The sequence below is a fragment of the Nipponia nippon genome, unplaced genomic scaffold, assembly GCF_047370975.1.
Source record: "Nipponia nippon isolate SJK-2023a ecotype South Korea unplaced genomic scaffold, ASM4737097v1 scaffold_4, whole genome shotgun sequence".
NCBI classification, from domain to species: domain Eukaryota; kingdom Metazoa; phylum Chordata; class Aves; order Pelecaniformes; family Threskiornithidae; genus Nipponia; species Nipponia nippon.
The window spans coordinates 6429478-6457062 of record NW_028262358.1 but is presented as its reverse complement, the minus strand read 5'-3'; the positions used below and the strand labels follow the sequence as shown (position 1 = coordinate 6457062).

The window sequence follows — 27585 nt, the reverse complement described above, 5'->3', positions numbered from 1 at the left end:
GGGAGAGGTACCTTCTTTTGCTGTGGAGCTTCCCCTGCACAAACTTTGTCCTGGAGGAATGAGTTTGTAGCAGGAAGAAGTGCTGTGAGCATTGAGTTTGTTCGTCTCCCTTGCTGCTTCCTTTCCTTAGAGTGTGTGGGAAGGTGTTGACTGTTAGTAGGTCTAGTTCCTGCTCTTCCTTTAAACTGGGTCATCACAATTTACCCTCCTACCTTCTGTAAGGGTTTGTTTGTTTTTTTTTTTTTTCCCCTTTGATATTATCCTTCTGCACCTCTCCCTCTCCTCCCCTTCCCCCTGTTTCCTCCTTATGCTAAACAGGAGGAAAGTGGGTCACTTCATAATTGCTCTTCTCTATTTCAGAGAAACCCAGAGGCATAAAACAGAACAAACAGGTAAGTGTCACTGATTCAGGGGAGATTTAAAGATGTTTTCCTCTCAGCTGTCTCCTGGGTTTGCTTCACCTCCTCCTTTCCCTTTGCTTCCAAACCCCTGATGTAACAGCTAGTGCTGCTGTCTGATTGTGTCGTTAAAATTCAAGTTGAGGCAAGTGACTTGGGAAGCTGAAAGTAACACTGTTGGATGGCTTTTTCTCTCCTCTTTATACTTTTTGGTTCACTAGAATGACAAAATTTTGCAAAGGGGATGGGCTGTACTTAGATATGCAAAGGAGGGAGTGATTCAGTGTTGATGCAATAGTTTGCAATAATCTCAGGCACCCATAGAAAAGATCCAGAAAAAAAAGGAAAGACTTCCTTACTTGTTAACAGTCTTTATCTGGGAGCTGCTTGCCACACAACAGGGCTTTAGATCATCCTCAGTTAGACTAAACAACAAGAGAGATGTGCAGTCTGGCCAAGCACACAAATGTGTGAGTTGTTTTTAATGTAGGCACAGTCTCAGAGATTCATTTGCCCCTGAGACCCTGGTTTGTCAGGGCTGTCTCAGCCACTACCTGCTGCTTTCAGTGAAAAACTTGATGTTAACTTGAGTCCCTCTGTGAGGAGAGAGTTGGAGTCTGGCTCTGGGTGCAGTCTTAGAGGATTTCCAGGGTTAGGAGATTCAAAAGCTGAGGGTGATGGCTTTGACGGATGGGCATAATTTTTTTTTTTTTGAGATCTAGGTTTTACAGACCCTAGGACTGTACTGCTCACCATTAGCTGTTACTCCAGATTAATTATCTCTGTTATTAATTATCTCAGGCAGCCTGGTTTACTGTTCCTTATAGAGCCCATGGTATTTACTGACCATCAGAACAAGCTTATTGTATGCACTCTGTTGTGACTTTCGGGTAACTCTTCTTTTTCCAATTTTCACTGTCCTGTGCAAGATATGGTTTTCTCCTTGGCAAATTCTCTTGGTATTTGCTGTACAGAGTGGTGGAAGAGACCAAGCTCTAGGAGAAGGGCAGGGACCTGGGTTTTGTTCCTAGCCTGGCTATTGAACAGCTGTACCAATCTGGAAAAAGTCACTTCCACCTTGGAAGAGTTAGTGCTCTGGGCTGAGGTACGAAGTGTCAGCCTCCCTGTGAGCACTGGCTGGCACAGTCCTTGATGGTGTTTTACAGAATATGTTGCATTGGTGCAGCTGCAAGTTTCTCTTCCCCTATTTAAATTAGGGCTGAATCCATCTCAGCCTCTGTTCCTGTTGCTTTTTTCCCCTGCTGTTAAGGCTGTAAATATTTCCATCCTCACCTATTGTTTACTATATATCTGTGCAGTGCTCCAGCCCAGTGGGACTTGGTGCTGCCTCTGTAATTTACCTCTCCAAGGAGAGCCCAGAAAGCCAACAAGGCAACTGCCTAGAGAGGAGGTTTCTGTTTGTTAGGTGAAGATGTAAGCTTGCTCATCCTTTTGGAGACTCATTTCTGTCACTAAGGGCTCTTGGGAAAGCCTGATGTGTCTGTTTAATGTCTACCCAAAAGGGGACTACATCAGACAGGGAACCTACTTGAGGGGAAATGGCAAGTGCTCCTCTGGGCCATGATGTCAACTTTCTGTCACGTGGATGTGCATCTGGAATAATTCAGGTGACTCAAAGGAGGGACAGGCTTACTCTATACAATAGAAGGACTGAGTTTTAAGAGGGACCAGCTAGATATTTAGCCTAAGGTGTTAACCCTTGCATTCAGCTTCCATATATGTAGCAGTAGGTTTAAAATTACTCCTGCTAGTATTCCTCAGCCTGGTTTGAGGCAAAGGACTCTTAAACATCATCAGTCTAACAGAAAGACTATCTCTGTGGATTTTTGGGTCAATGTCTTAATAGATCTCTTAAATAGGATTGAAAACTGTCCTGGAAACTTCCTGATAGTTATTTCAATTTCCCCTCCTCCCTCTTTGTGTTCTGTAAATAATTGATTTTTTTTTTAATGGAGAAACTTGCTGAAAACTGCAAGTGAGGGAAGCTAATCTGTCAAGAACTCCCCAACTTCTGAATGTGGAATATTTTTCCTATCCTCTCCTGAAAAACTAATAAATATTCAAAATATTTTGAGGAAACAGAGCTCAGCTGAGGAAAACTCTACTTCTCTCAACCTAATTCTTGCTCCTGGTGTTTTTAAGATGTTTTAAGGAGTGTTCTTCAACCTGCCTATTTCTAAAATATGCACAATACGGACTCCTTTTGAGTAATTAGTAAGTCTTGCTCTCACATGAGCTATATGAGTAATATGAAGCTGAATCCAAGGATGTCAGCTTACTGCCTCATCTACATTTTTGACACAAGTACCAAACACTTGAATGTGATAGCACTTGACAACCCGCACTACTGCAAAGCCCAGTCCTGACTTGGCAGGGGGTGTGAAAGGTCAGGCTTGGGTGTGTTAGCATGCTGAGGAGAAAGCTTTCATGTTGCCTGATCGAGGTGTGCTCTTGCAGTGTAAGAAAACAAGAAGAAAGGACTGGAGAAAGTGGAGGCCTGATCCAAAATCCAAAGGAGTTTTCCTGTGGACTTCAACGCAGGTCTGTGGACAGCTTTGGACTAAGGGATGATGTGGATTACTGTCAGATCACTTAAAAATTGTTCCTTAGAGATTGTTTCCTGAGCAGGAAAAATCCTCATTACTTGAAGGCTGTCTGAGCAACCACTTGCAAGCCAGACTGCAGCTCTCACTTGCCAAAAAAAAAAAAGACCCTTTATTAAGAGTCTCTTAGAGCCTGCACAGACCACAAATGAGCACCCCAGGTGAACATGATGCCTACCATGTGACCCCTATTAAACCCATTACAGCCCTTGTTATCAGGCTCAGCTGCCTTCCCAGCTCCTATCAGTGCCTACAGCAGTGCTGCCTCTCTTGCTGCTGGCCTTGGAGCAGGCCTGTGGCATTTCTGTCTCTGACTTGTGTCAAAAATGCTTGTGAAAGATGTCTAGCAACTTGGGCTTCCTTGTTCATCTCCTAGCACCTTTCCAGAGCAAAAGAGGGCAGTTAAAAGGTGGCTAGAGAAATAATAATGTATTTTAATTAGGTATTTGCCTTATTACTTTAGTGTTGCTACTACAGCTGAAGCAACAGTTCCTAAACCATGGCTTGTGAGTAATATGTTCCTCATGACCAGGGTAATCCAGATAACAGGGAGATCAAAATAGGCCCTTACCTCTGGCACTTTCCTTGCTGTTATGGGCTCAAGGGATGCTGCAGGTTGGGGACTGCTCTGCCAGGAGCTGGGCTGTTACTTTGACTCTGCAGCTGGGTAGAGGAGATGGGGACTCCTCATGTGCCTCTCTGCAGGCAATGTGAGTCTTGGTGGAAGAAAAGGTGCAAGGTAAATGGAGCTGATGTCCCCTCTGTGGTTTCTCCCCTCTTATGCCAGGATGCTGCTTCTGCCTCTCCAGCCATGCCCCAGTGTGGTGCAGAGCCCCTGGGGCCAGCAGGACTGTGGCTGTTGTGCTGCAGCAGGGAGCTGAGCTGTTCTTGTTCCCAGCGGGCAGGACCGTTTGAAGGCAGTGAGCCTTTGCCGAGTATGAAAAGTCTGCAGGGAAGGCCCAGACGGAGTAGTTAAGCTCTTTTATTTGGTTTCTGAGTGTCCCCTTGTTCCTCTGAGTCACCTGGCACGTGGCCCTGGTGCCTTGCTACGTGCATTGCTTACTGTCTCGGCATTGGAGTATCTCTGCAGAATGTACCCTTCAGCCCATCGGAGATCTTCTGCACAAAAAACCCAGCAGGTTTGCAGAATTGATCATGCTAAGGCAGAAATAGCTTTGTGCTGGAGCCAAGGTCCTTTCAAGGCAGGAATCATTCATTTGGGAGATTTTAGCAGCACTGGGCTTGTTAGTAATCTCAGCTATTTGAATTCATTGGGAGTCCAGCCCCAAACACGCAGTACTCACAGAAATTAAAAATGATCCCTTTGGAGCATACTCTGTTTGCTTTCTAGCTTTCAGCTATTTAAAAGCTGTGCTTCCAGCACTTACACCTCCAGCCACAGGGGTTAGAAAATGGACCAAAGATTGCAAGGGTACAGAGCTTGCCAGAGTAGGAGCTGCCCTACTGTATCAGGGGAGCTGTATGATCCAGCTCCTGCTAGCTTTCTGCCTGACTAGCTTTGTGGGCTCCTCCCAGGAATCTTCTTGGCTTCTCCTTTTCTTTCCCTACTCCCTACATAACTGTGCTTCCGATTGGAGCCAGGATGTGACCCTGCATGGATAGGGCAGCATCACTGTGCTCTTGTGTTGGCACAGGGGCTATGTAAAAAGTCCAACTGTTACTACTTTATTGCGTAGGTCATTGCTCCTTGCACAACCTTATTCATATTAAAAGCTGGAGAAACTTCTGGGTGTGAGCAAAGGTATTGGAATTTGACTCTTTAAATTGATCTGCTTGGTGATATCGATTGGTTTTGTTGCAGGGGAGGGTCAAGACTCTGTACAATTTACTGGTTTTATCTTCCCCCATAACAAACAAAACAAATAGCATAGGCTGAAGGGAGAAGCAACCTGTGTGTATTAATATCTGGCATGACATTTCCTTGTAGAAAAGGAGATGCCTCTAGTTTACCTGTATGAAGAATTAGCACTGGCACTGTTTTCTTCCTGCATAGAGACTGGGACTGCTGCCATCCTATGCACCAGTCCCACTGCTTATTTGGCAATAAGCTAGAGGAGCCTTGCCTGGTACTGGGTATGAATCCACAGTAGGGAGGAATTCTCCCACACGCTGCCAGAGAACAGATTTATTGCCACATATCCACACAAGGTGCTGAATTCACCTAAGTATCTTCTAATGTTCTATTTTAATTGCTTGTCTCAGCCAGCTAATAATAAATCACTGCTAAATTTGCAGTGGGCATTTGGGGGGTAGAGATTGAAAGAGGTTTTACTGATATTATTGCAAAAGGTCTTTTCTATCTTTTTCTGGGTAAATGAATTCTATCCTTTTGGTTGTATTAAAGATCTTTCAAAACCAATCTGCTAGCAACCCTCCCTGTGCACTCTGAGCAATCACTGTGCAGACTGCTGCATCGCTAGCCAGCAAAACACTGTGTGCTGGCTGGAGCCCTCAGCTCCACCTGCCTGCACTAAAAATCAGAATGCAGGGAAGAATGAGAGGCTTCCAGCAGAGGTGGTGGCTTTTTTTTGTTGTTGCAAAGCTTGCTATAGAGTTAAACTGTAGTTTTGCAACAGTAAGTGCTTCTGGGACAGCATCTGAAGAGTAACAGAAAAACAGCGTGTGAAGCAGTTGTCCTATTTCAATACAGGAGCATTTGGCAGGCCACAATCTGAATCTCTTACAGTTATAGTTCGGATATTGAGTTTTATAAGCTGATTTTTTTAAACATTCTTTAGAAATCTTATATTTTTCTTTCCTGGTATACAGCACTTCCCAAAAGGGGTAGCACTGAGGCTTTTGGGAGGGGTGGGTGCATCATAATTTGGATAAAACATTGCCATTATAAATAATTAACATGACAGTAGTGCCTAAAGTGAGACTAAGCACAGCTTCTCTTGTGCCATATGCAAATATAATGACTGAGACACTCCATGCCCCAATGAGTTTGCAGCCTAAAATAGGTGAGACTGGCAAAAGGCAGTAGAAAATAGCCATTTCTGGTCTATGCTTTTCTGCTTTCAGTAGAGTTTTCCTGTATGCTAAGAACTCCAAGGCTGCACAAGGTAATGGTTATTTTTAACCCAAGAGACCTGTGAGGTATTCAAACTGATATGCTTCAGGTCATATGCCTCGTGTCTCTGAGGAAGAAATTGTTTCCTGATCTTGATTTTTTTTTTCTAGAGATAGTCTTATAACTGCCTGATTGGTGAGATGATGGGAAGATAAACCAGTTCACCATGTCTCCTCATTACAGTTCCTACTTGGTATATTAGGCTAGACTACCACCAGTGTGGTACAGCATGGCTTTCCTGTGTATGTATATTGCTGTTGTATACCGACCGTATAGAGCGTGTTCTGTGGTGGGAACACTTGGTAGAACAGTGTGGTCATTGCACTGCTAAATGGCCATGCACACACAAACCAGAAACAGGGCAGCCCATTGGGTAAAGATGCTCACCCAGTACCCCGTAGGCTCCTAGCATCTCATTACAAGCTGTATGTTCCATGCAAAAAGCAGCTGCACATGAGAATAAGACTTCAAATAGCAAAACCTCCTCATGTAAGAAGAAGTTTTGTGGTGGACACTAGTTCAGACCACATGATAAACATCTGAGCACTCCTTTGGAAAGTGGTCAGAAACACTGGGGAGACTCCCAATGGCCATTGAACCTAAAATGTCAGATTTAAGGAAGACTGAGCCAATGGCTTCCAGACCTGAACCTTTGGAGTGCCAGTACTTTACTCTGGCAACTCTGAGCCGATGTGCGGACTTGGAGGCCTGGTTCAAGAGTGATTAGCAATTTTGCTATCAACTTTGGCACTACATAAGGCTGCTTGCATGGATCATTGGGGTTTGGCTCTCTGTACATGTGTATGTACAAGTGAAGTATCGATAGCTTATTTTAGATGAGGGAAAGGAAGGAAAGACAATATCCAAACTAGGTGAGGCATTTATGTAGGAAAAGCCCATACTGCTAAAGGCATAAGCTTCATTCACAAGTCTCAAACTATTTGCAGGAACCTGACTTGGCAGGACAAAGCCTGTAATTCATTAATGTAACATTCTTTTCTAATCTGAAAATATTTTTCATTATGTTAGGTCTGGCATTTTTTCACAGCAGCCTACTTAGGTACCAGTAGTCAAACAATGTCAAATCCTGAATTCTCAATGCTTATTGAGGCCAACAAAGTGCAAATTCTCTTTCTGAGGGCTCCCTTCCTGGGTCACTGCATCAGGTCAAGATTGGGTTCAAAACTACTTTCATTCTCTGTGGAAGCTGTGAGGAAATGGAAGGAGATCATGATGTTCCTGGTTTGCTGCAATAAGCTTTGCAGGCAAATCTGTCTGTCTGTGAATTACCTTTTGTCATCTAAGAAATGGGGATTAGATTTTTCTCTCTCTCAAGTCTTAGCTTTCATCATGCTGCACATCTTGGCCTGAAGATGAAATACCTGATCATTGTGTGCAAGTGAAATTCAGAGCTCTGTTTCGGGGAATTCACCTATGTACTGCAAAATTCCCAATTTTGTTCTCCCAGGACTGCTGGTTATGATTCAGTAGCAACAGCAATTATTTTGTCTTTAGTTTTTAAAAGGGTTGAGCTAGTTTCTCTGCTTGTTCAGTTTCCATTTCATGCAGTGAAAGGTGAGGGTTCTTGAGGATATCCCAAGACATTAGGCAGGGTAAAGCAAGGAGGAGAAAATGTGTCATAGAAGGTGGAATGTTAAGTGAAATTTTGGGTGGGGAGAGCTAGTCACATTTGTGATGGTATCCTCTAATTTCTCTGAATATGAAGCTGGATACTCACCTCATGGTTATTTTTGTACAGGAAAACGCTGGGGTTGCGGGGAGAGAACAGGTGAAGCAGGAACACACTCAATTTTGTCTGCTTAGCATTCATCAGAAGTCAAGAAAAAAGTATGATATTGTGGAATCATCTTCAGATCTAAGGAAAAAGCACCAAGGATGCGTGCATGGAGGGAAAGACTTTGGGGGATGGAGGAGTACTTGGATGTTATCCCTCAAAGGTGGAGGCATAGATCAGCTAGGACAAATGGCTGCTAGCTTTGCTTGGTGATACAGTGGTACATAAAAAGTAGGTTAAATCACTGCTTTGGCCTCTAGAGGAAGGCAGTAACCCATGAGGTGTGGGGGTTTTTTCCGTCTGGACTAGCTACTTATTTCAAGTGCAACCTGGGATTTACTTGAGCCTTCATCTTCCACTGGTTTAATGACTTTTGAGACCAAGAGAAGCCAGTAAGGGACCTGGGAGTTGGCTGAGCTGTCCTATCAGGCCACAGGGTGGTGGGGACTGTCCCACTTGGGCAGAGGTTTCAAAGTACCCCGTGCAAAGGGGAAGTTGTAGGGTAATGGTCTTGGCTCACCTTGGTGGGTGGCTGGAGGGAATCACAAGGCTGTGTTTGTGGTGAGTTGTTACAGCTGCTCCTCTAGTGTGAGACACAGTATGGTTAAGGAGCAAAATATTGCATAGCCTGGTACTTGTGGGTTCTGCTGTTGTCTTGCTATGCAGAAGGCTTTGCTGCATGGTGTTTGACAGTGACAATAGCATATTTCCAACAGTGCTTCAGTCAAAAGCATGAGAGAACAGTGATGGCTACAAGACCAGAGGTTGCTTGGTAGCTCTTTTCTTGTTTTCAGGTGGTGTAGTTTGCTCCTCCATGAGTCAAAACCAGCTAGGAATATTAATTGAAAATATCCTGAAGCCCACTTCAGGGAATATGCTGGCGGCTTCATAAGATGCAAGGGTGGTCTAATGAGAAATGATACAAACAGTAGATAACAGGGTAGAAATCAGAGGTGGAAATGAACTAAACAAAATCTTAACATGCACAATTATCCTCTCTTCACTTCCAAGGCATAATTTATATGATGGAAGAAGTCCCAGTGCATTATGTTTGCTGTTCTTGGAGCACACGGTCCAAAACTGGTTTGTTGACTTGTACTGAGATTGACTTTAGTGTAAGCTATGATGTAGCAGCATCGCCTAACCAGCATTGAAAGTCTGGTCAGAAGAAATAGGACTGTGTACAACGTGGCCCTGCTGTTCTTGTCATTTTGTTCAGAAGAAAGTACTTTTCAGAAGCCTGGTGAAAATAAATAATAAAAAGGGGTACTGAGATCAAGAAAATCTGTCCTGACGTTTTCGTCTAGGGATACTTGAAATATAGTAAAAATATGAAATCCACTGGGGGAAATGAGTCTGAAATGGCAGAGGTGTGCAGGAGTTGTTCTGAGAACTGGAGGAAGACATGGAGCTAAAAATAAAACAAAAAACAAAGCAAGGGAAGATGCTGCAGTAACTTAGCCCACTCTGTAGTGCTTTTGTATAGGTGTGGGGGAGATGGCAGGCAGCAGCTGGCTTCTTCAGAAAGCCTATTTTTGTGAAGTCTTGCAAGTATTCAAAGAAGACAACAATTTCAGAAAGCTAAACCAGTCAATATTAAGTGAAAAACCTTAAAGATATCTTCTTCTGATGGTGGAGCATGTATTTTTTTTTTCTCTTCCCTTGTGCTTCCTGCCCCAACAGGAAAGGACCCAAACGACTCTTCTTACGGCATTATTTTCTGGAGTCCTGTTTGGTTCTCAGTGTGCACGACATGTTGCTGAGTCTCCCCTTCCCCTGGGAGAAGGCAATTAGAGATCTGACCCTGAATGAATTCTTAATTGCAGGTTTCAATCCAGTATGAAGGGGACTGCTGTTATTTATTTAGCCAGGAAGGGAAAAGCACCAGTACTGGCACCAGCTTGTAATGTCAGTTCTTTGCAATGGTGACAGCTAGCTTTCCCAGGAAGAGTGGGCGACAGCAAGGCTTTTAATGAGGGGCAGGTGGCTGCTTGCTGTGTGCAAACCCAACTGCATTGGTTGGGCTGGCGATAGTAGACTGCATGGGGTGCTGCATATATATTTGTCTTCTGTCCCTTTTTTAAGGGCTCTGCAGCTCTTAGCTGTAATCCCACACCAGCTGTAGAAGGGTGATGCAAAGGGGAAAAAAGTGCTTCATGCTCTCCTTGTACCCACAACAGGTTTGTGTAAAGATCTGCTGGAAACAGTTTAAATGAGCTTTCAGGAAAACCCACTGGCAGTTACTAACTGGTGTTGGGACAGGGTTACAGTTCAGCCTACTTTCTGGGGAAAATCCATCATCACAGTACCTATTTCTGTGACCCTTACTTTCAGCAACTTTCTATTTCAGTGTAGCTAACAGAGGTGTCTTTGTGTTCCCTGTGGTTCAGCAGAGCAGATCACACAGATTACTTCACTTGCAGAGTCCTGAAAAGCAGTGTGGTTTGAACAAGGCCATTGCTTTGTTCCCTCTTAGAGCAAGAGAAGTCCTTTAATCCTTCAGAAGATGTTCCAAAGCACACAGTATTGATGAGGGATGGCATGTGGGCAGACTGGGAGAAAGATACCCAGGAAGGGAATAATCTATCTCTTGAGGGAGGGATGTGATGTTGGTTCCATTGTCATCATTCTCTGCCAACATGCTGTATCCTTATTCTTCTCAATCCATAAAGTGATAAGAGCTCACTACTTATATCCATTTTAGTATTTCGCCTCTCCTGTAAACACAAAAGAGGTGGCCAAGGCTGGTAATGAATGTTTCTGTGGTGTCAATGCCTTTCCTCTCAATTATCTCCACATAATTTAATCAATTGCTGAACGGACATCAATGACCTTGGACAGATTGAAGTGTTGTCACAGGTGAAAGATCCCAGTCCCATTATCAACTTCCTTCAACAGCTGTTTCCTTTACAGAGCACTCCATATTGCAACTAAGTACAATATCAGTGCTCTACTGAACAAGAAGAATGAAGATGCTAGGAGAGTTCCTCTGCTGGCTTGAAAGGGGAATTGCACAGGTGGCATTGGAGTTGTGCTATACTGTGCCCTCTGGGGAAAAGGGGCTGGGTGGATTGGCTCCTTGTCTGTGTCAGAAGCAATGTTGAAAGCCCCTGTGCTGTGTAGGGTACCAGGGCTGTGTATTTGCTTATGCACAGTTTAGCTGAACTGGCCCAGTCTCCTTTTGCTGAGCCACATCTTAACTTATAGGCCAGATCATCTGCCAGACCAAAACCAGTCTTGGCTGCCAGCAGAATGGAAGTATCAAGGTTTGACATCTGTCCCTGTCAGAGGACAAGACTGATAAAGCTGGAGCTAGCCTGGACCTGAGGCAACCCAAGTCCCTGGGCATGGCAGGCCAGTGAAGCTAAGCTTTCCAACCAGCCTGGAGGTTTAAACCTTCAAATTGGCTGAATCTATTCTTGGGTCTAGTTTTGTAGAGGATCTCAAAGGTTTCGTATATGTATGTGAAGGTAACTGCTGTCTCCTTTTCTGAAGTTATCCAAATTCTGAGAGTCTGTGATTTGCATATGGAAAGCAAAGTGCCAAAGGCTACTCTGATATCAAATTCCTTAAGTGGGCTGCAGGATGCCTTACCAAAAACAACCTCATCCTGCTCCAAGTAAGTGATGGTTTGAGGGTGCAGCTCTGCAGTGCCCATTGTGCTGCTCACCTGGGCACATGAGTGGCAGGTGAAGACACCAGGCTACAAGTGCATTTATCTAACAGGCTTTCTCTTTTGCCTTTTTAATAGTGGTATTTGCCCTGTAAAGGGGATGGGAGAGAATATAGTATTTTTTCCTTCTTTTGCACCCTTACTCATCTCTTCCCATGTGTTGGAGCAGCTGTCCTGTAGGGTGGTGAGAAAGTACGCAGGTAAATATTGATCATCTCCTCTTTCTTTGTAGTAATTCAGCAAAGACATTTCTCTACTTTTCACCTGAATTGCATCCCTTCTCTCAAATGAGTTAGTTACTGAGGAGTATCCTTAGGAGAGAAATCCTTACATTTGTGAATGAAACAGGCCTTTAAAATAGATACGGAATTTCTGATAAGTGATCCCGAGAGTCCTATAACCATTTTGCTGTCTTCATTAGTGCATGAACAACAGGGGATGTCATGTGGGGGAAGGAAAAGGAGGTGGGAGGCAGCTGATGAGAGGAGTGATGTACCCTGCTAACAAAACTCATCTGAATCGATACGTCCAGGACTTCTGTGTTTCCTTTCAACTGCCTCATTCTGAGCAACCATTTTAAGAAGGAAGAAAAATATTTAAAGCTGTATTAACCAGAGCCCCATGGAAAAACAAGATCTGTATCAGCAGAGCTGGTGCTGTTATGGATGGGAAACCCACACAGCACTGGGATCAACACATTGCTGCCATGTGGAGGCATCGATTTGCTGCAGCCCTGGCTTGACGTGCATGCAACTGCTTCTTTGCACTGTCTTTCCTTCACTCCAGTGCAGTGTTCAGCAGCAGGCGCTTGACTTTTTTTTTCCTAGTGCTGAGGAAAATAAGTGCAGCTGGAGGAGGACTGCTGGAGGGGGAGGAAGAGCTTGCCTTAGACCCCAGATATGGGGAGAGGAGTGACATTTCTGGGAGAGGCCCCAAAGGATTGCTCCCCATCTTTAGGGCTTTTCTCATTCTCTCCAAAGTGCAGTGCTTTGTCAGGAAGGAGCTAATCTTGGCAGATATCAAGGGGCACTGAGGCACTGACGTGTGTGAGTGTGTTTTGAAGCCAGCAGCACAGCACGGTTCACCAGAGCCTCAGCCCTCTCTCCCTCCCCTTCCACCCTGTCAAAGTCAAGGCTGCTTTTCCTGAAGCACTGCCCTGCTGGTAACCATGAACCTCTACTGCTTGACATAACCTGAGTCTATCATCTGAACATGTAGTATTTCAATAACAATCTGAGCTTCTGCAAAACAACTGTGGTAGTCTCTCAGGGCACAAATGCTGCTTATTGCTTCCCCAAGGTCCAAGGGACGAGAGGTGATGGCTATATAAAGGACTGAGGGCAGCAGTATAAAAGCAGCTCACACAGTGGTCAACAGGCTTCAGTTTGGTTGGAAACTGCCTGGTCCTGCATCAAATGCCAGTGTAGGTTAGATGAATTTTGCAAACAAGGAAAGGCCAGGAGAAACACATCTGTCTTGTGAAGGAATTGGATGTGAGGAAAAGACCAGGGGTCTCTTTCTGACTGAAAATCAACCAAAAGAGGGATACAGTTTTAACCTAGGTCTCTGTTGGCTATTCCCCATGGCAGTGGTTCTTCCTCACCAGGATTTCTTTGTCAATCAGTTCTCTACTGCAACCTTGTCTTCAGGAAGAAGACATCTTCCTTGGGCTTGTGATGGAAATTGTACTCTTTGCTCTCTGGAGATGGTTTCCCCTGGGGTGGAGTATTAGCTTCCCTAAGGATGGCCTTTGCCTGCTGCTTGTTTACTTCCCTGAATGCCTGTTCCCAAGGGGAAAAGCTGGGTTATGTTCCGCTCTTGCAAAGCCCTGGTGAGGGCTGTCACAGAGTCCTTCCCAGACTGCCTGCGGATGTGGACTGCAGGCAGTGACTCTGCTTACACTGGCTGTTTCGTGCGGCTTTCAGGAGCAGAAACATAGGCTGTATATTGAAGTAATCAGCATCCTCGATCTTCTCCACTGAGACCCAGCAGTTAGCTTATTTGTATCCAGTTGTGGCAAAAATACAAAGCCATGAAGAGAACATATATGAAAGATTCTTATGTAATGAAGTCTGGAAATAAGTAATGAATGCATCATTTTAAGTCGTTCTTCAGTCTGCTACAGAGTGCTATCCTGAGATGAGAGAGCGTGAATCTCGGGTAATACGAAGGAGGATAGTCATTTGGTTTCTGAATGAAGAGATCACAGGATGAATGAAAGAGCTAATTATTTCTTGAAGCAAACTTTTTAGACCTTTGTGTATCTCAGAAGAAAACTTGGCAGTGTGCAGAACCTTAATTTTTAAACACAGAGGGTGAAAGATTGGCTTGATTTACAGTTGCTTTGAGTTGGTTTGATGCCATTGACTTCAACAGAGAATTTACAACAGTCACATTGCAGTTCCAACAAATTGCCATGGAGCTGATATGAGAAATGAAAGACTAAGCAAGGTTTTGCAGCAAGATTCCAATTTTCTGGAAAATCCTATGGTGACAGAAAAGTAGAATATATGACTGACTTAGTGATTTATTACATGTCTTGTGTTAAATGCATTATGTATCTTTGCCATGATGTCTGAGTTTAGGCTTTATTTAAAAACCAAGAAAGCAGTTTGGGACCTTTGCCTGTTGGGAGACTGGCTCACATTTCATATAAGTCATACAGCATTTCTTCCTAGTCCTGAAAGATTCTTACAGGTTGGTCTTCAATTATTGCTTATATCTCAAAAGGTTTTTAGGACAGCTATTCATTTTGGGTTTGGTCTCCCCTGGAGTCCTCAGTGGATAGACTCATGATAGCGAAAGCACTTTATGGATAGATGATTCAAGAAGTGTTTCCTTTTTAGAGTGTCTTTAAAATAACTTCCTTCAAATTATAGAATCTGAAGGATTCTATAAAAATGTGAATGTGTATATAAGTATGGTGTGAGTGTGAAAATGTACAGATAAAAAAGGCCAATTTAAAAATTAACAATTCAGGGGAATTAAACTCTTAGATTCTGTAGCAAAGGTGCAATATTTTCAAGTTACGGCAAGGAGAAAACGTGCAAGCAGCCAGCAGCTCAGCCTTATCAAGGGGACTATTTATTGTCAAGGCATCTTTCTAATCTGTGACTTGCAGACTTGTCAGGGGACTGAAGTGAAGGTGATGATGAGTGGCAGAGGTCTAGGAGCCTCGGTGGTTGATCAGAGTGCTGCTTGTGTTAGTCTGTATAGCCCTTTCTGCCCTACCCTCATGGGGCTATGTCCGATCCCCATGCTGTGATAACTGTGGCTCTGGAGCTTTGACAGGCAGTTTCCTATAGGGAAAAAAATTCCTTACTGAGGCTGTTTTCCATTTCCACTCAATAAAGCAGGCCTTGGTTAGATGGTGTGGAAGTAGGCACCTCTTGTAGGGCTCGCTGCCAAGCTTCCTGGGAGCCAGATGTTAGTGGCAAGTGAGTTTACCTAAAGTAAGCCCTTTACTGAAGCACATGTGATGTGAAGAAAGTTTAACTTTCACTTGCTTTCACACTTGGGAACCAGTAAACTCTTCGGTGTAACACGTGGTTGTTATTGTCATGTGTGTGACATAGATGTGGTCAATAACCTTCCTTTCACATCAAGGTTTGCATCTGGTTACAAGGTCAAGTCTGTTTTTCTTAAACCACTCTAATTACTCTTATAATGCTTTTCACCCACCCTAAAAATCAAGGGTTAAATTTGTGTATTGTTACATGTAAAGAGAGGAATTTAATTTTTAAAACATGTCAGACATCTATTTGAAATTGGGAGCTAGGTCCCTACATATCTTTCAAAATCTGGAGCTCTGCACCAGATGGAGAATCAGCATTTAAAGAGTAATTTCAAAAAGGAAGCAGAGCATCTTAGTGAAATTTCCTTTAGCAAATAGTTGCACAGCATGAAGAAAGAAAGGAGAGCCAGCATGTTGCACAGAGAAATCATGCTTACTCTCCCTCTCCTCGTACCTCTTTTCTAGTCCTTTTTTTTTGCTATAGATGCATCCAGCCCACATCATGGTGCTACGCACAGAGTGTACCAAACTAGATATCAGTTGGCCTCATGTCGGCACCATGCGGTGGTCAGAGTGAACACTTTGGTGTGTCCCATGAAAGGCTGAACCCTTCTTATGTCCTTAAGTGATTTTAATGTAGATATAAATGTCATAAATACACTGACAATGAACTACTGGCCTGCAGAATTAGTCCAAGATAATGTCAGAGGCTCTTAAAAGCAGACTGTTGTTATATGTCAGGCTCATGTAACTGGGTGTTGAGCCATGTTATCTATTTATGCACCTGAGGTTATATGCAAATATATAGGGGCTGCAGTTGGGGTCAGTGCCCCAGGAACTGGGCAGGAAAGTCCCATTGGCTACTGATGTCTGAGTATCAAAGATTGATAATGTTTCTGGTGGGGAAAAAATTCAATCCCTGATCATCTTTCAAGATGGTAGTGACACTGCAGATTGTGGGTAATGTGCCAGGAATTAGTGACAGCCTAGAACGAATCTCCAGAGTTTTATCCTGGATGCTGAGGACACGTGCAATGCACAAACAAGTTTGCAGTGTCTGGGAGGGAAATGAGACTTTCTAGACAGGTGGACCTCATCAGTTGTCAAAAAAACTGTAGCTTCTGCTTTGAGATCAAACAACTGCCATATGGTGCTGTTTTTCCTATAGCACTGACATATTTAGCTCTGCCAGGGGAAGTCTGGGGAACTGATTCTCAGTGGTCATGTAGAATATGGCTAAAATTGGAGTAAAATGCTACCAAAGCACAGAACAGCTTTGGAGAAGGGAGGCTGAATAGCAAGTGCAGGAGGGAGCGATGCAGTGGGTTGCTTAGGGAAGGAGGTACTGCTGAATTTGACCTCTGAGTTTTAGTTTATGAAAGCTTGACAGCTGCAAAGATACAGGTGTAAAAAAAATAAATTTGTAGAACTCTTTATATAACTAGACTCCTCCACCAAGCTCTGAATCAACATTATTTCAGTTAAAAAAAAAAAAAATTGCATGCAACTGCTCTGATTCTCAGCTATAAGACCAAACCTCATTAGGAGCTGCAATAACAGCACATCTAGCTAAGAGCAAAATTTGGCTCAGAACCCTTTCACTTCCACAACACCCACTTTTCATTTGCTGGAAAACATATTTTTGAAAATTAGCTATTAACTACACACTGTAGTAATTTTTCTAGTGGCAACCATTGCATAGTACATCTGCACTGTAATAAACTTTTTGTGGTACCTTAAATTTGTCTTGTTATTGTCTATCAAGTCTTGTTAATGCTAATCTTGTTCCAGTGCTGACTCAGTTGATGAGCATAATTTTATGATGTAGGCAGCCCTAATTCGTGATCATCTGGGGTTTCACAGAGTATCCAGAACCTTCCTCAAAAGCCATTTTGCAAGTGACTAAGTCAGGAAAGATCTTTGGGCTTAAGCTTGCTCTATAAATGCAAAGTAACATTTATTTGGGCACTACAAATGCAGTTTTAATTTTGACTTTATCAATACTTCATTAATAAAGTGATCCACACAGGAACCATTTGTTCCTCTGCGCTCCTAAGCAGCTTACTGTGTCACATTAGGAAACAAAAAAAGCAGAGCTTATAGCATTAAAGACAGCCTCAAAAATACTTTTTTTTTCCCCTTTGTCTCCCTTCCCCCTTTCAGGCTTTCTGCTCCAGTAGCTAATATTGTAGTCGTACTATACTTCGAGTGACTTGAAAGCATCTGTAATGCTGCATCCCTGGCACTGTAAGCAAATAAACTATTTTTGTGCAGCAATCTGTAAGCTGCACTTCAAGAAACATTTCCTCATCTGCTGACAGACACTCAGGAAGGCTCAGAAAGGACTGAGCAAAGAGGGCACTGGCAGAATGAAGAAAGTTGTCTCATCTTCCTTGACGCATTAAATTCAGAGCAATTGGAGGAGGGGCCTAATGGCCATGGGTTTTCCCTGTCTGGCCATCAGCGCTTTGAGAGCGAATGGTTCTGTTGCGGTACTGAGCCACCGTTGTCCATGGTTCATATTCAAGGTGCTTGGGAAGAAGTGAGCCACAAAGAAGTGGGTGCAAGAGGAGCAGGGAAAGGCAGTGGCCTTGCAGGATGGCTGGTGCCCATGCCAACACAGTCTGCTGAAGCGTGTGAAACGGTGTCAGGGGATGGTACTTCGAAAAATAACTTGGTGATACAGACTCCCCAAGCTTTGCTTGGTTTTCAGTGAGTCCCACTCCAAATTTCCTCATTTAACAAGTTAGGAGATGATTTTGCCTTAATGTAGTCAAGCTTTGACCTGAAGAATAAGTTGCTTCCTCTAAGCATCTTGTGTCATCTCTGGTAATGAACATGATCTGTGGAGACCTTCACTGACTTGCTGATTATAATGCAGGCAGCTGAGCGCTGGCAGAAACAGGCTCATCCCCCTGGAGTGACTTGGCACCAAGATTAACTGCACAGAGGGTGTCAGATACCTGCAAGACGTAACCAAGGGCAGGGGGAGCTTTCACATAGCTCGTTTGTCCCCTGCTTAGACCTGTCCCTCCTGGGAAAAATCCTCTCCTTCCTGGGAAATCATGAGTCCTCCTGCCCTGAAGTCATAGCTGGCATCCAGGAAAGTTGCTTTTTCCTTTGCTTTTGTTTCCAAACTCTCTTGGGATTTAAAGCTAGGTTTGTTGAAGTCATGTTCTTTCCCTCCCTCTCCGGTATTTCACAGGAACCTTCTTCTCTTTTTCTGCCTTCTGCTAAAGAACAAATCACTTTCTCCTGCACCATTGGAGCTGCAGTTTGCTGAGCTCTCTTTGTATGAGATGCTTTCAGAGACTGGAAGATTGGATAAGACCTTTTGAAGACTTTCCCCCATGCACCACTTTCAAGACTTCGAGGCTCACCTGCTTTTTAGCAAGCCGGAGTTGATACCAGCTTACTTCAACGCTGACAGATGCTTTTCCCCTAGTTCATGCTCTTTGTGAATGAGCTGTTGGCAAGCGTTCCTGACTGCAGCTGCTAAAGCCTTTATTTCTTTCTGTATGGAGATACAGAAGTTGCCTTTAGTGAGTCCCTGAAGTCTATTGCTGCAGTGCCAAAAGCTTGGTTCATCATAGGAACAGAGCAAAGTCTGCAGAAGGCAAGTTCACAGAACTGTTGTTAGAGCTGGCTTCACTGGAACCCATGGGGAATTGATACCTGCAGCACCTTGCAGCGTAACATGCAGGCTGCAGTCGGAGGTCTGGTGTCCCACTTAGCTCCAGTTAACGTATGAGCATGGCGGTACTATTATCTAAGATAAACCTACCTTGCATCCTAAAAACCCCAGCAACACTCCCTCAGATCAGGAAAAGCCAAACGGTTTAGGCTGAGATCTTTTTAATACTCGTGTTATGCTGTGCTGACTGCAAGTTCTTGGAACTGGTTTGAACTGCAGCCTGGGAAGGAGCCTAGAAGTGGAGGAGAGCCACTATTCCCGCACACTCTGGCCTGGGGTGGAATTAACCTTTGTTCAGTGCAGAGGAAAAAAAATTCAAAGCAGGTTAGGCTTGACCTACATTTGATCCTCACAACATGCAATTTCTGCTTCCTGGGCTTTTTCTTGTGGTGACCTTTTGTTCCTAGGAGGTGGGTAAGAACTACTTTGAGGCATCGCTGTATGTTTTGTACAGCAAAACTTTCCTTCCAACAGGAAAGGATAAATTGAAGATTGTTATTTCAGTTACAGGAAATCCCAGTGTCAAATTAAAAAAAGGAAACTTGTTCTTGTGAAGTCTTCAAATATCATACGATTAAATCTCTCTTTAGGTTCTGACATTATGGATGGGATGATTGCCATTGATATCTCATATGTGCCGTGTGCTTTGGAATAGGGTGTTTCGCCAAAGTCTCTCTCGCCACCAATCAAATCTCAGTGAGTGGGGAAACGTGGTCTGCTTCAAAACTGGCAGGCTGAGGGAGGGCTAGGGTGCTGGTCGTTGAAATGTCAGTTTACATGGCTGAGAAAAGTATGGGTGTTTTCCTCCAGTATTTTGATCGCCACATGAGACAGCAGAGAACAGAAATTGGTCATTCAGAGGGCAAGAGAGGAAATTGAGTAGCGTATGGTAGTCCAGGGCAGAGCTGTGCCAGTGCAGGTTTTTTTCCCCTCACTTCCTTCTGTTTTCTGGATGAACGAAGCATGGTTCAAGGAGGACTAGAGGAAAGGTTTTTGGGGCTGAATGGGACATCTGACCTGAAATGCAATATCTGCATTTATCAAATGGGGAACAGAGGCTTAAAGAAATTAGGAGAGCCATTCACAAGCCTTAAGTGATGACCGCCTCCCCTGCATGCTCCTCACCCTTTTCTTAGCTGCCACTTACCCCCAAGTTGCTTCAAGTCTTTAGCTGATAGAAATAAGGGTCTGAAAGGACCCTTAAAGGGGAGCATAGGCAGCTGCCTGAGGCCATAAGCCTCTTCCAGCATCACTGTAGCTGATGCTGTTGTGTTTGATTTACTCCCAGAGATGCACAGTACCTCTTGCATAGCTCCTATGAGAGGAGTCACTGGCATGGCTTACGGTCGATTTTGGGGCTTTTCAAGGATGTGATCCCCCAAGCAGCGACTAGGCCTCTTGGTGCTCATCTTCTGTGAGTCAATATGAGAGAAGGACGTGCTGTGTTGCTGTGTAATTACGTGTCCAAGGATTTGTTTTGTTTGTTTTGTTTTACTTAATGAAGAAGGGGATGGAGAAGGTACAGGTGAAGATGGGCAGAAGTGGCTGTTCCTAGCAGCCTGCCTGCTGCAAAATCAGCTACCTCCGAGGTGGTACAGTGTACATGCGCTAGCTGGCGCATCATGGTGTTTGCAAACTTTATTCGGCACAGCTGACGCACTGCAGAGGGAAGCAAAAATATTATGTGCAAAACCCACAGTGTCTGCAGGCAGCAACATCTTCAGAAGGTTCCACCTGTAGTAGGACTCAGCCATAAAGCTGAGCTGACCTATTTTACCTTGCTGGCTTCTGACGCAGGCAAAATGCTATCCGGTCACAAATTATTTTCACGAGGGCACTCAATATCTTTTGACTGGGTTTTGTCAGCTACGCAGTCTACCCAGGTGAACTCATCTGAGCAGCAGCAAATACCTCGGGGCAGAGAGCAGCTTGACCTTATCAGTGGATCTGCCCCTTTTATTTGAAGGATGCTCAGGTTACCAACTCAAAGGTAGGAGATGGCAAAGGGTGTTAGCTGGAGCAAAACATCAGCTCCCACCACGTTGCTCCTCCTGCAGAGTGAAGTGAAGCAGGGAGCCACAACTAAGACAAAGGTGCAACTGTACAACTCAAGGTTTTCTTATAATGTTAAGAGGGCTGAGTTAAGGTTACCTGTGCATCCTTGCTTCTGGTCCATCCCAGCTTCTGAGAGCTTAACTGCTAGGTTTCTGTGTCTTCCCTGTGTGCTGCTTAAAAAAAAAAAAGGATGGGAGGGAACTAGAAATCAATAAGCCTCATTGTGTGTCATTGCATTGAACACCTACAGGGGGGCTGAGACCTTTTGATTAGTTTTACTTGCTTTTATGGACAAGCAAAGCAGTAAACTATTGCATACCTGGGCCAGGCATACAAGGGCAGAGAGTCTTTACCAATGGCTTTTGTGGCTACAGGGTGAATTTTGCCAGCTTCTGTTTCCACTCCAGGATCTAATATGATCCTGCAGGTTAAAGGGTCTTTCATATCTGATCCCTCTGGGACCAGCTGTGTCCCTGTCTGTTCTAGGACTGCTCTTTTTCCCCCTTCCTTTCCTTTCCCCTGTTGCTACTTATCCCATCCCAGGCTTTCAGTCCTTCTGGTCCCACAAAGGCGGCCCTGAAAAGGTTCCCTTTGTTCATGCTCTGGCCCTGTTTGGTTTTCTTTTCTCTCTGTAATACCTCATGCTTCTGAGCATCTATGCTTGGATTTTGCACGGTGCCCTTCCTGTGCCCAACTCCTGCTGGATCACGAGCAGTCAGCACAATTTATTTGCTGTGGAATATAACTTGTCAGCAGATTTTTCTCCTTTAACATGAAAAGGCTGAACTGAAGGCAAGCAGTACTGCTACTAAACTTTGTGCTATAAACTCTCCCAAGCAGTAACTTGCACTTGCGAAGTATCTCCCTTTGTCCCTCTCTAGTGGCCGGTACATGAGCAGAGATTTATGAACTTCTATCACCAAAACAGTTTGTAGAGTAGATGGGCTTGTTATCAAATGTTGTGATTGCCCCTTGATGGTAATCTGGAATATCAAGTTATGGCTGCAAAGGAATAGCGAATCAGAGCCTCCGTTGGTATCAGTCTCTGCAGTCCCACTGAAGGCAACACAGCTACGCCATTTCACACCACACATGGTGTGTGCCAGTCTTTATCTGGCATCTATAGCTCTAATAGGAACATATGCTTTGCTAAATTAAGAAGGAATATTTTTGTGCTTTAGTACCAGCATGCTAACAATTCCGACTTATTTTAAGGATGTGTCTTAAAAGCATTAAAAGGGGCATAAAATAATAATATATGTAATTTACCACTGTGGAGACTGTCAAGTGTTGTCATGCTACTGGCATTGTATTTAATACATGGGCTGCCAAGAGGCATCACTAATAGAATTTGCATTAATATACACAGCTTCTTTAAAAATTAATTAGCCAAAGTAGAGCATCATGTGCTGAGACTCTCAAACAGGAGAGAAACATTGAAGCAGTAGTGAAATAAGCAGCCCTGAAGCTGCTTGGAAAGTCAAGGGCAGCTAGAAATGTTGCCCTAGCCATTCCCTCGTGCCCGTTGCATCACGATGGGGATGCAAACATAAACTGACAGCATGAAGCATTGCCATGGCTAATTTTGAAAGAAATTGTAGATTTGAACTGGGCCCAGAGGCTGTTGTGCTGCTGCTGAAGGCTGCTGTGTTGCAGCTGTAAGCTGGAAAAGCTGAAAAGAAATACAAGGAACCTGTTAAGTCACTAAGAAAATGTGATCTTTTCTAATGTTTTCCTAGAGGCTGGGAGGTGCCAGTGCTTTGCAACTTATGCAACGCACGTAAGTGTGGGTCATGGGTTTATATGCGAGCACGCACCAAAGGCAAAGATGTTGCAGAAGATTTGCATAGGTCAAAATGTCCAATGGCAGCAGTGAGGTGTTGCGGAGCTTATCAAGGAAATGTGTGACAACCCTCACCCCAAAGTCAGTCCCCCTATTCTTGTGTTCCTTCATCAGCCTGTAAATGCAAGGGAGGATTGACTTGGGATGCTATTTGCTTGGCTGATTTAATAAATTAGCAGCAGACATGCACCTTCAGTGTTCAGAACCTTGAGTTTCTTCATGTGTTGGAAATGGCTGGAGATGCATTTTGTTAATCTATATGGAGGAGAAAAAGTGAACTTCTACTGGTCACATGCATTGGATACCTTTTGTCAGAAGCTGAAAAAAGTTAATGGTATTTGTGCCAACACTTTGGCAGGTTGTGGCTTGCTCTTCTTTTGTACTTTAGCCCTGTTGGGTTATGAGTCTGAGCTGTGGTGTGGCCATGAGGGATCTGACCTCATTGCCCACGGGCATCCTTGTATCAGCTGGGTGAGGGGAAACGGGCTCAGCGGTGCCGTGCCGTTCTTGGGCTGGGCGGAGCACCGCCAGCAATGAGTTTCTCTCATTGCTGAGCTCCTCCCAGCTTCACAACTTTCCTACCAAGAACTTCCCCAGCTATGGATATTTTCCTCCCTTACTTCCTGTAAGCGAATGCGGTCTCTCCAACTATCTGTTAAAATTATGAATAATTCCCGTCCTTCTCATGTACTGTCACCTTGAAGATATTTATAAGCTGTGATCCTGTCCCTTTTGAGGCAAGGCAGCGCCATCGTTTCTATTGCGGTCGCATATGCCTCGTTGTCCAATTTCAGGGTTCATAACTTAGCAGTGGAAGTTCTGTCTGGGCTGGAATTTGGCAAGTGGAGTTTCAGACTAGGAGCAATTAAAAAAAACCCAAATACAGCTATTGACTGTTATACTTATGGAAAAGCAAGAGAGATGAACTTTTTTAGCTGCAGCCTGGCTGCTGGTAAGCTAGTTTTTGTAAGTCAAATGAGTTTCAAGCAGTGCAACCTTTCTGCTTTTGCTGCAGCTGCTATCCCCGCAGCATCTCCATCTGCACGATGCACACGTGCAGCCTGGGAAAGGGAGCTCGCGTTACAGACACTGCAGCAGTCTGGGTGGGCAGCCAGCTCTGGGCTAAAATACTGTAGGCTAAAATATAACTGAAGACTGTAAAAGCTGCCCCTTTTAGGACAAATCCTACAGTTTCTCTGAATCCAGCCATGGTCAGTACTTGTAGGGTCTTTTGCCCTCCATGGATGGCGAGGAATGCCAGGCATAGACCCCAGGAGTGGGTTTTGTTTTTTTTTTGTTCTAAAGGAGATTGTTATGGTGAGATCTGACGTATTTAATGAGGGCATGTTTTTCTGATTCATCATTTCAGATCTGTGTTTAGTCATATAATGGTCTGGGTTACCTTCCTTCTCCACTCCATAGGAAATCAAGTTGTTAGTGATAAACACTCAGACTGCTGGTAGTGTCTGAGGATTCACTGCACAGAGCGAGCTCAGGGGACATGCGTGTCCCCCTGGGAGGGCTGAGGGGGTGGTTGGCAATGAGAAAACACCTACGCTCAGTTCTGCAGAAAAATGAGACACAAATCAAATGTTTTCTCACCAAGCAGGGAAACTCAAAGGGCTCCTTTGCTGACCAGATGTGCTGAGTAGTAGAAGGGGAAGGCAGAGCAGGGGGGAGAATGTCAAGGGATCCATTGATTTCCATCCAGTGTGGGATGAACTGGTAGCTGGGACATGATTAGAAGCCATAAAAAATGAGGAATATTGCAGATGTGTTGAGCTGGACTCTAGCTCTCAAAGACGGGCTGAAAGTGCTGGAGTGGGTCTGAGGAGTGAAATGAGTCAAGAAGCTCTAAACCTAGGATGGTTTTGCTTTTATATCAGAATGAAGAGAGATACTTTTCATCTCTTTCTTTGTCTACACTGAGGGGAATGCTGCTCTGGTGACTGCCCTGAGGACCTCCCCTCACCATGCTACTTCACCACCACCCTGCAGCCCTGCTCCCCCAACCAACCCAGGGCAAAATGGAATGGAGGAGGGCTGGCTTGCTGCTCCAGACATAACTGGGGCTACAACCAGAGTCTGGGGTTTGGTGCTGCTCCCAGTTTTTGGTGGGCGACTCTCCTGGGTCACTGCTCAGAACCCCCTGTGTGTCTTCCAAAGCTAAGATCCAGAAAGTTGGGGGTATGGTGCTGGCAACAGTAGGCGATTTCTACCTAGAGGATGATGGACCTGTCGAGATCTGAGGAAGGAGGATTTTGGAGGACTGGTGAAACAGGCAACTGAAAACATGCAGGTACGTTGTAAGAGGGTGAAAGAGAGGGCTGAGACTGAGACGCGGGGGAGGGCAGGATGCTTTCTCTGTGAGAGTGAGATTAGACTCTCAGGATGGGGTTGCACATCCTCAGTTGCTCAGCGCAATTCACTGCGGATAAGCAGTGTTATGGAAAGGGTGTGCCGTGTGCGAAGCAGCCGCTCTGTGCTAACACTAAGGATATTTATCTTGTTGATGCCTCACTGTCTTTGATTTCCCCAGAAACAAAGTGAATCCCATAAGGCATTTCTTTCTCTCGCCTTCCTCCTGAAACGTGATTATTTGAAAGGATTCAGGAATCACGTAGTTTAGGAAAAGCTTCCTAGGGAAAGCAGCTTGCAGAGCTGGGCATGCCAGCTTCTGTCTGCTATGCGCTGCACCCTGAGACTGAGTTAGGAGCACACTGGGAAATACTGATCTGATGCTGCGGCGAGTGCCTGCAGCTCTGTGGTAGTCCACAGGGAGGTAAGCCATCAGAGGGTCTGAAGCAGCGGCAAAACACGGTAGCAGAGACTAAATCCTTGCCTTCCTCTCTGTTTCCAGTAGCATCAGTCATTCAGCCTCAGATTTTTCCTGCCAAGTCCTACATTCAGCCAAGCCATGGGATAGACCTGGCCTCCCGGCAGCAAGGGAACTGTGAATCCCAACCAGACCTCACCCTACATCTGGAGCAAAGCTGCTGATGTTCCCGGGGAAACCCCTGTGCCAGGGCAGCCAGGCCCCACGCGTCGAGGCTGCTGCAGTATGAGGGATTTGGCAGCGTGACGAGCAGGAGAGAGATGGGGTTGATGGAGCAGGTGTGTACCCCTGAATTATAACCTGATCCTTAGTTAGATTAGGGACAAAATGGAGGTTGAGGTTTTTTTTTTTTTTAATCTTTATCTTTTATTCTTTTACCCAGGTCTTAGTAATGCTCTGCTGCTTCTCATCCAGGCGGCCGGGGACTGCGTGACCCTGGCTGTCCCTGGCCCTCCTGTCCTTAGGAGATGGCAGCAGGCTTTGCAGCTCGGGACTTAAACCCATGTGCTAGCCGAAACCCCAATAACACTTGCCTTTGAGTCAGTGCCTCTGTGGGAGCGTTCTCCAATATAACTTTGGTACTGTAAATACTAGAGATATTTACCTTTTGTTTCAGGGGAGCAAGGGCTTTGGTATTCCAGCATGATATTTATTTCCTTAGCTTGGCTTAGTCTTTATTGGCTCCGCGTTGTTGGACTGGGGGAAAAGGGAGCAGTAGCAGATTTTTGCTCATTTTCTCCAAGGTACATGAGGTATCACCCGCACAAGCAGATGGCTTTGGAGAAGGCTGTCTCCAAGGAGCACTGCTGACATTGGATGTGGCAGAAGTCACAGTGCAGAAATATTAGCAGCAAAATCACATTGCAGATGTTATCCTCAACTCACCATTAATTTCCTCCCTCCAGAAAGGCCTCTCTGATTAATGCTTGTAGCATAAGAAAGAGAGGCCGTAATACTTGGATATCATAAGCAGAGAATTTGTCAAATACAAATGCTGCCATTGAGGCGTACATCAACCCAGAGGCTTTTGCGGCTGTTTGAAGAGTGATGGTCCACAGCTCTTGTGGGCCAGCACAGACTCGGACGTGGTTAAAGACAGCCAAGGGATTGTCCTGGCTGAGAGTTTCTCTCTAGATTCTCATGGCCTGTTAAATTTTTTTACAAAATGCGCTTATCAGAATTTTTTCCATTTCTACAGCCATACATTTTCAGAGCTCACCAAACGTTGGGTTCCTGAAAACTAAATACAATTTTTTATCAAAACCCAGATATCTTTATTACCTTCCCCCCTTCCCAGTTTCCCATTACAAATGCAGAATACTTGGAACAGAAACTAAAAATGCCACTAGATTTTTAATTTTGGTTGAAGAGGCCACTTGCTTGTTTTGAAGGGCTAATTTTCATTATTATTTAGAAACAGTAGGCCCCAGCAAAGCACAAAGTTTAGGGTTGGCCTGCCTACACAACATATTACCATGCTGATCTTCTATTAGCCCTGACCATCCGTAGCCACAGAAGGTGGGTGCAGACTCGGCGCTGCGCTGCAGCGTGGGATGGAGACATTCCTGGATGCCGCTGACTTTGTCATCCTGACCTGCACCCTGAAAATTTCTCCTGAAACACATGGCTGAAGCAAGAAGGGGCTCCTGGGTGAGGCTGAGATGCTGCACAGACACCGGGTGATTTACCCGCTCACTCAGGGAGCCAGCGGCATTGCCAGAAAGTGAGTCAGGTCTCTTCTGCTCCTTAAATTTAGACTTGTCAGCCCTCATCTCTCTCTGCAGCTTTGTGAAGCGTAACAGGATCCAAGGTAGTTACAAAACAATGTCAAAGGTGTTAAAATTATTACCATAAAAATACATCTGTTTTCTGCAGTAATGCCTTAAAATGCTACAGAGCTCTTGGAAACCAGAAGGGTGGCACCTGGCTGCCGACGTGTGTCTTGTGTGGACTTGGAGAAGAGAAGTCTGCTGAAATGGTAGGATTTTCTTTCCTTCTAAAATCATTATTGTAGGCAGTTAGAAAAAAAGCAATTCTGTTTCCCATGTGATGCAGATCT

The 27585-nt window shown here is 44.6% G+C and overlaps 1 long non-coding RNA gene across 2 annotated transcripts; it reads left to right on the top strand.

The window, feature by feature from the left end:
- LOC148053080 (uncharacterized) lies at positions 1 to 27481 on the top strand. 2 transcript variants are annotated; one of them, XR_015708643.1, is made up of 6 exons: positions 1 to 84; positions 361 to 392; positions 2877 to 2960; positions 24914 to 24989; positions 25551 to 25804; positions 27402 to 27481. It is a non-coding gene; the product is annotated as an uncharacterized LOC148053080 (long non-coding RNA). The 2 variants fall into 2 exon arrangements; XR_015708642.1 differs by having other exon boundaries at positions 35 to 217.
- Positions 27482 to 27585: the final 104 nt, after the last annotated feature.